The sequence below is a fragment of the Telopea speciosissima genome, chromosome 9, assembly GCF_018873765.1.
Source record: "Telopea speciosissima isolate NSW1024214 ecotype Mountain lineage chromosome 9, Tspe_v1, whole genome shotgun sequence".
Taxonomy (NCBI): domain Eukaryota; kingdom Viridiplantae; phylum Streptophyta; class Magnoliopsida; order Proteales; family Proteaceae; genus Telopea; species Telopea speciosissima.
Genome location: NC_057924.1, coordinates 48137155 through 48144684, shown reverse-complemented (window position 1 = coordinate 48144684; position 7530 = coordinate 48137155).

Below are 7530 nucleotides of genomic sequence, written 5' to 3'. Positions count from 1 at the left end.
GACACCGAGGATTGCTATCAGCTGAAAAGAGAAATTGAAGAGCTGATAAAAGCGGGCCACTTGAAGCGATATGTCAAAGGAGGCCGAGAAGATCGTGGAGGTCGGCGGCCTGAAGACCGAGATCAAAGAAGAGCCGAGCCTAGGGCCTAAAACAGGCGAGTTGAACGAGACGATGATAAAGTCCGAGCCGAGAAGAAAGAGGACGGATCCGGGCCGAGCAGTGACAAGGGAGCTCCCATATACACTATCCTCGGAGGGCCCGGGCAAGAGACTACTCGAAAGGCTAAGGCAAACGCGTGGTTCATCGGAGTGGCTGAGATGCCCGCCAAGAAACTCAAGCCAGCGGCGATGATCTCCTTCACCGAAACCGACCTCGAAGGTATAAGTTTACCTCATGATGATGCTTTAGTGGTGCAGGTAGAAATTGCGAACAGACCAGTCCACCATGTATTGGTTGATACCGGCGCATCCGTGGACCTTATGTCACTAGAGGCGTACCGACAATTTGGCTTCGGCGACGAAGCACTCAAGCCAGAAGGCACCTCACTTCACGGGTTCTCGGGAGCTACCGCGACCATCAAAAGCTCAATCGACCTGCTGGTCACGATGGGGCAAGCTCCATACCAGGCGACGATTCAAGTCAAATTCATGGTGGTACGGTCGGTAGTGGCTTTCAACGCCATACTCGGCCGTCTTTCATTGACCGCCCTCCAAGCCATCATCTCCCCGACACACTTGAAGATGAAGTTCCCCATTGAGAACGGTGTCGGTGAGGTCCGAGGCGACCAGAAGAAGGCACGGGAGTGCTACGCTACTTTCGTCAAGCAAAACAAGGGTAATGTTCGAGGAATGGCAATAGGCGTCAAGCATCTCCCCGAGGATCAGCGGGATGAGCTTATCGAGAGGAGAGGACGACCCGTGGAAGACCTGGCCCCATTTCATCTCAGCGGAGATGACCCAACAAAGGTGGTCCAGCTCAGATCATTATTAAATGAAAATCAAAGGAATCAGCTCAGAGTTTTCTTGAAGGCGAACGCCGATGTCTTTGCCTGGTCAGTCGCTGACATGTTGGGCATACCCAGGCATATAGCTGAGCACCGACTCCACGTAGATCCGGGTCGAAAGCCAATCCGGCAGAAGAGAAGGAACTACGCACTTGATCGACAAACCGCGATCAAAGAAGAGGTGGAAAAGCTTCGTCGATCAGGGTTCATCCGAGAAGAAAAATTTCCGACCTGGTTGGCTAACGTTGTCATGGTCCCTAAACCGAACGGGAAGTGGAGAATGTGTGTCGACTACACCGATCTCAACAAGGCTGATCCAAAAGATGAGTACCCGCTACCTCGGATCGACCTCTTGATCGACACCACGGCAGGTCACGAGATGCTGAGTTTCATGGACGCGTACTCCGGCTACAACCAAATCATGATGCATGAGGAGGACGAGTCATACATGGCATTCCGAACTGACCAAGAAAATTTCTGCTACAAGGTCATGCCGTTCGGATTGAAGAACGCCGGAGCAACATACCAGCGCCTCGTGAACTATATATTCCGCGGGCAGATCGGAAGGAACATGGAAGTCTACGTGGATGACATGTTGGTGAAAAGTTTGAAGGCCGAACACCACTTGGCCGACCTGGAAGAAGCCTTCGATGTATTAAGAAAAAACCAAATGAAGCCGAATCCCACCAAGTGTGCATTCGGCGTGACCTCGGGAAAGTTCCTCGGCTTCATGGTCTCTGTCAGAGGCATTGAAGCCAATCCGGCAAAAATCAGAGCCATCCAAGAGATGAGTCCTCCAAGGACGATCCGAGAAGTACAGAGGCTAAACGAGCGTGTGGCGGCGTTGGCACGATTTATGTCGAGATCGGGAGACAAGTGCCTACCGTTCTTTAAAGCCCTCAAGAATATCCGGAACCCAAGGGACTTTATCTGGTCGGACGAATGCCAGGAAGCTTTTGAAGAGCTGAAGAAATATTTGGAGAACCCGCCTCTTCTTAGCCGACCCGAACCAAAAGAGGAGCTTCAAGTCTACTTAGCCGCTACCCCTATAGCGGTCAGTGCGGTGTTGATCAGGGAAGAGAGTCGAACTCAAAGACCCATATACTACATCAGCCACGTTCTTGTCGATGCCGAGACAAGGTACTCCGGGTTCGAGAAAGTAGCGTTCGCTCTTGTTACGGCTGCAAGGAAACTAAGGCCTTACTTCCAAGCTCATCCGATCGCGGTACTGACCGACCAGCCACTCAAGAAGATATTGCACAAACCCGACGTTTCGGGACGGCTGATTACTTGGGCGGTTGAGCTAAGTGAATACGATATAAGCTATCGTCCGAGGACGGCGATAAAAGGACAAGCCCTTGCCGACTTCATTGCCGAATGCACAGGGCCCGACCTGAAAGAAAAGACCGTAGAAGAGGTCGGGGCTACGACCGACCCTGCTTGGACCATGAATGTCGACGGATCAAGCAACTCCAGAGGAAGCGGGGCCGGCCTGATACTGGTAAGCCCCGAAGGGTTTTTGATCCAGTATGCCCTGAGGTTCAAGTTTCCCGCCTCGAACAACGAGGCTGAGTATGAAGCCCTCCTAGCTGGACTTCGAGTCAGCAAAGCAATGGGCATAAAGCGGTTAAAGGCAAGAGGAGACTCCCAACTCGTGGTCAACCAAGTCAATGGAGACTACGAGGCGAAAGACGAAAGGATTATAGCTTACCTGAGCCGAGCCCGAGATCTGATTTCCGAACTCGAGCACTTTGAGATGACTCGAATACCGAGAAAAGAAAATGTCGTGGCTGACTCCCTGTCCAGGTTGGCCGAGGCTGACCTCCAATATCTGAGCCGGTCAGTATACATAGAAATCTTGGAGAAGCCTTCTTACAAGAAGAAAGCGTAAAGCACATTGAAGAGGACGGGCCGACCTGGTTGGACCCCATTGTCAACTACTTGGAGAATAACCTGTTCTCGGAGAACCGAGACGAAGCAAGAAAGGTCAAGATCCGAGCTGCCAAGTACGCCATGATCGACGGAGTGCTCTATAAAAGAGCAATCTCGGCCCCTCTTCTCCGATGCCTTGGACCAAAGGGGGCCGAGTATGCATTGGTCGAGGTGCATGAGGGAATATGCGGGAGTCACATGGGTGGCCAAGCTCTTGCATACAAGATACTTCGACAAGGATTCTATTGGCCAAGAATGCAAGAAGAGGCCATGAGGTATGTGAAGACGTGCGAGAAGTGTCAACTGTTCGCACCAATCCCAAGCCGACCAGCAACAAAGTTGACTTCAATGCTGAGCCCAATCCCATTCGCTATGTGGGGAATGGACATTCTCAGAGATTTCACCCCGACATCGGGGAACAGAAAGTATGTGGTAGTCACGATCGATTACTTCACCAAGTGGGTCGAGGCTGAGCCCCTCGCCACCATCACCGAGAAGAACATGGAGAAATTCTTCCGAGACAAGGTCATCTACCGGTTCGGACTACCGAAAGTGCTCATCACTGATAATGGCACCCAATTCAACAACCCGGCCTTTCGAGAGTTCTGCGAACACTTCTACATTGACTTCCGACCCATCTCAGTAGCTCATCCGCAAGCAAATGGACAAGTAGAAGTATCCAACCGAACCTTACTCGCCGGCATTAAGAGAAGGCTAGATGAGGCCAAGGGGAGATGGGTGGAAGAACTCTCAAGTGTCCTATGGGCATATCCGACGACAGTAAGAACTCCAACCGGGGAGAGTCCTTTTCGCCTCGCTTATGGGACCGAAGCCCTCGCCCCGATTGAAATTATGGCCTCGTCATACCGAGTGCTCAACTTCAATGAGACAATCTAATCAAGATGGACTGAGAGCCAACCTTGACTTCCTCGATGAAGTTTGAGAAAATGCCCTACTCCGGAACGTGGCATACCAACAGAGGATGGCAAAGTACTATGACTCAAGAGTAAAAGAGCGGCACTTCCATTAAGGGGACCTTGTTCTCAGAAAGCTTAGCGCATCCCAGCCGAGGCAGCAAGGAAAGTTAGCACCAAATTGGGAAGGCCCGTACATAGTCTCCAAGAAAATTCGCCGGCACATATCGCTGCAGACTCGGGCAAGAAGGTACCGAGACCTTGGAACTCGGAAAATTTGAAGAAGTTTTTTCAATAACTGAGAATGCTTGTATTCGGCTTCAGCTCCGACATTTGATTCAATAAAGTCTTTCTCCACCACTTAACGTATTGGCAAGCTCCTAAATCAAAGTCGTAAGACCGACTTCTCAAGAGCAAACATCCCCCTTTTGGCTGAGCCTAACAAAGTTCAAAACTAAGCTCAGGCATTAAGCTCGGCCAGGAAGGATGCTCGGCCACGCATCCGTTTATATGATAGCCTGTCCAATAGGACCAAAGGGAACGACGAATTAACCAACTAAGGCGAGGATCACATTGACCTCGGGCATGGCATGGCCGAGCCGCCGACCACGTGAGGGATGGGCAAAAAAGAGACAAGTTCCTAAGCTCGGCTAGCAAAATGACTCGGCAGTTCGGCCACAAATAGAACAGAGTACACAAGGAAAAGAAGGTGAAGAGCGCCGAGCTAAAACACTAAGACAGATTCTGGCAAAAATAAATTTTTTCATTCATTATAAGCCGACAGATCGGCAAGGTTACAAAAGGGTAGTCCGGCCCCCACAAAAAAAAAAAAAAAAAAAAAATTTACATCTATGTCTCCTCAGGGTTGGACTTGGAGACGACCTCGGAAGTGTCCGCGGCAGTAGGCTCGACAGGAGGGTCTTGTGGTCCAGCTTCTAGAGGGAAGACGTCGGCTGGAGTAGGTTCCTCAAGGGGCAGAGCCTGGGTGACTTCGGCTCCCTCCTCATCTCCCAACTCCTCGGCAAAGGTAGTCGCATCATCATCAAAACGGGAGAGGTTGAGATCCAGGTACGCCGCCTTGATCTCGGCCAAAAGTTCAACTTGGCCTACCTCGAAACCTTCGGCGTATGGAGGCCTCCTGATCTCATGGCAGACATCAGCGTACTCCTCCGATTGAAGATAGTCGCTGACCGCCTCGCTCCGAGCCGTAGCCAGATCTTCCTTGACCTTCTCCTTCACCTCGGCAAGCTGAGCCTGCAGAGCCCGGACCTTTTCTCTCTGCCTAACCACCTCGGCCTGAGAGCTCTCCATCTCGGCCTCGGCGGCAGTGAGCTTCTCTTGGGTCTCTCGATGCCTCTGAACGGCATCCTGGGCATCCTGGTAGGCCTTCTTGCACTGGACGCCCAAGGAATGGTTCTCGGTCAGGAGCCTCTCAAAGCGGAGCATGGTCTCCACTGCCTTGGCGAAGCCCTACAAAAAAGCACGAGAACAAAAATCAAGACAGACTACACAGATCATATCTAATCACAAGAGCCGACCAGGAAACTTACCATGTTGAAATCCTGGAACAGAGTGGAGAGGAGCTCGGGGTCAGACAGCGCCTCAAGCTTCTCCTTGTCGGTTGGAAGCCGACCTGCATCCAGCCATTCTTTGGCGTGCGCGGCCGACGTCAACGCCGAGTCCCCGGGGAAGAGGAGCTAGGTCGGCCTCACAGGAACGTTGCTGGCCGAAGCCCTCCCCAAGACGTAACGAGAGATGTTGGCGAGTGAAGCCACGGGCGGAAGACCACCACTCGTCAGATTAACCGGAGCTTCTGACGCTTGATGTCTCTCGGCGGGCTCCTCTCGCCTTTTCGGCCCTTCCCCTTTCTCAAAGACCCCGCTGGCCCCGTATTCTTCTCGGCCTCAAGGCCGACCACAGCATCCGACGGGCCCTGCATCACGGCCTTGCCCTTGGGGGCCTTGGAAGATTCGCCCCGGGACTTCTTGTCCAAGTTTTTCTTCCTCCGGTCTGCAAGGGTCTCAGCCCTTAGCCGAGCTGTATCCATAGGAGGAATGTGGCCAACCACTGCAAGAGAAACCGACAACATCAAAAATAAGTAGAAACATAAAAGAAGACTAAGTAAAGGGGTCAGCTCGGACCACAGAGACGGTCTCGGCTCGGGCTCCTACCAGGGGTCATATGCCACCTCTGAAGAAACCCCTCGTCCTGAAGCTGGAGGACATCGAAGGGCGGACGCTGTAGGATCAGGTCCAACGAGGTCATCTCGTTCTCGGTCAGGGGTAATACCCTATTGACATAGTTCAAGTTCATCTCCTTCCACTCGGTTCGGAGAGGGCTGTTGGGAATGGAAGCAAAGAAAAAATGAGGCTTCCAATACTTATTGAAGGTCGGCGTGCCGACCAAAAATTTGTGGCCTCCCAGAGCCGCACTCTTCCCCGATCGGCGGCAGAAATAGTACCACCCCTTCTCGGGAGACTTCTTCAAGAAGAAGAGCCGAGAGAAAAGCGCCACGCTCGCACCTCGGCCCATCTCGCAGAATAAGGCGTGGAAGCAAGACACGGCCAGCCAAGAGTTCGGCACCACCGACCAGAGACAGTGTGGAAGTGGTCCAAGATCTCGTCCACCAGGCCGAAACGGGAGCTCGAACGCATACTTGAAGGGCGTCTCGCACAAAGCCACCTCGCCGGGCCTGATGAAGCAGGTCATCTCCCCGGGGTTAGGAACTTGGAGCTGAATGTCCTCGGGGATGGCATAGGTCGCCCTCAGATAGTCGAGGTCGGCCTCCGTGATCGTGCTCGGAACGGTGCTGACACTGCCTTCCTCGGGCTCAAGGGCGTCAGCAGATGAGCTGACCGAGCCAACCCCCACCTCGGACGAATCTCCCTCACTTGATTCCTCATCGGAGGAGGACGACCCGGAGTTCTCGGCTCGGTCTACGGCGAGGGATTGGGCCGCGTGGTCAAACTCCAGGAGTAACGGAGGCTCGGCCACCTCGGCCTGACGAAGCTCCACTACATCGGGCTCATCTGAGGTCGAGCCCAACAGGTCTATGGTGGGAGAACGAGCGGGGAGCTCTCGGCTCGGACTCGCGCCCTCTGCCGCCCTGGCGAACAGCTCGCCCATGGGACTACTACCAACTGACATACTGGGCGGAGAATACTTACTGGTTGAAGAAGAGCTGAGCGCGAACGAAGCAAAGGCCGAGCTGATCACGAACAAGTAAACACCGAGCGCTACCGAGCTGAAGAATCCAAGCTTGCCGAGAAGTCAATAACTTAGAGCAGTGAGGAATGAATAGTTAGGAGTCGCCTATTTATAATCCTTAGGTTTTACTGATCCAACGGCCAACCAGAGCTCAGCATAATTCAAAGGCCCAGATCAAAGGACGTTTCGAATTCCCGAGCCTGCCATAATGACTCTGCTGACGTGGCACTGACACCCAACCGTCAGACCGTGCAACGTCAAATCCGTGGCAAAAAATAAGCCTGGCTCGACCGCGAAAAATCTTCCAGACAAGCCGACCTGGGAACTTCACTCATCAGTGCCGAGCCGACTCCTGATGACTAGGGGGCCTATGATGAGGCATAAAACACCCTACCTATCAGAGGCTGCCATGTGGCTAATCCGACCTCAGTCCGAGCAGCGAGTTGAGCCGAGCAGGAGAATGGGCCGACCCC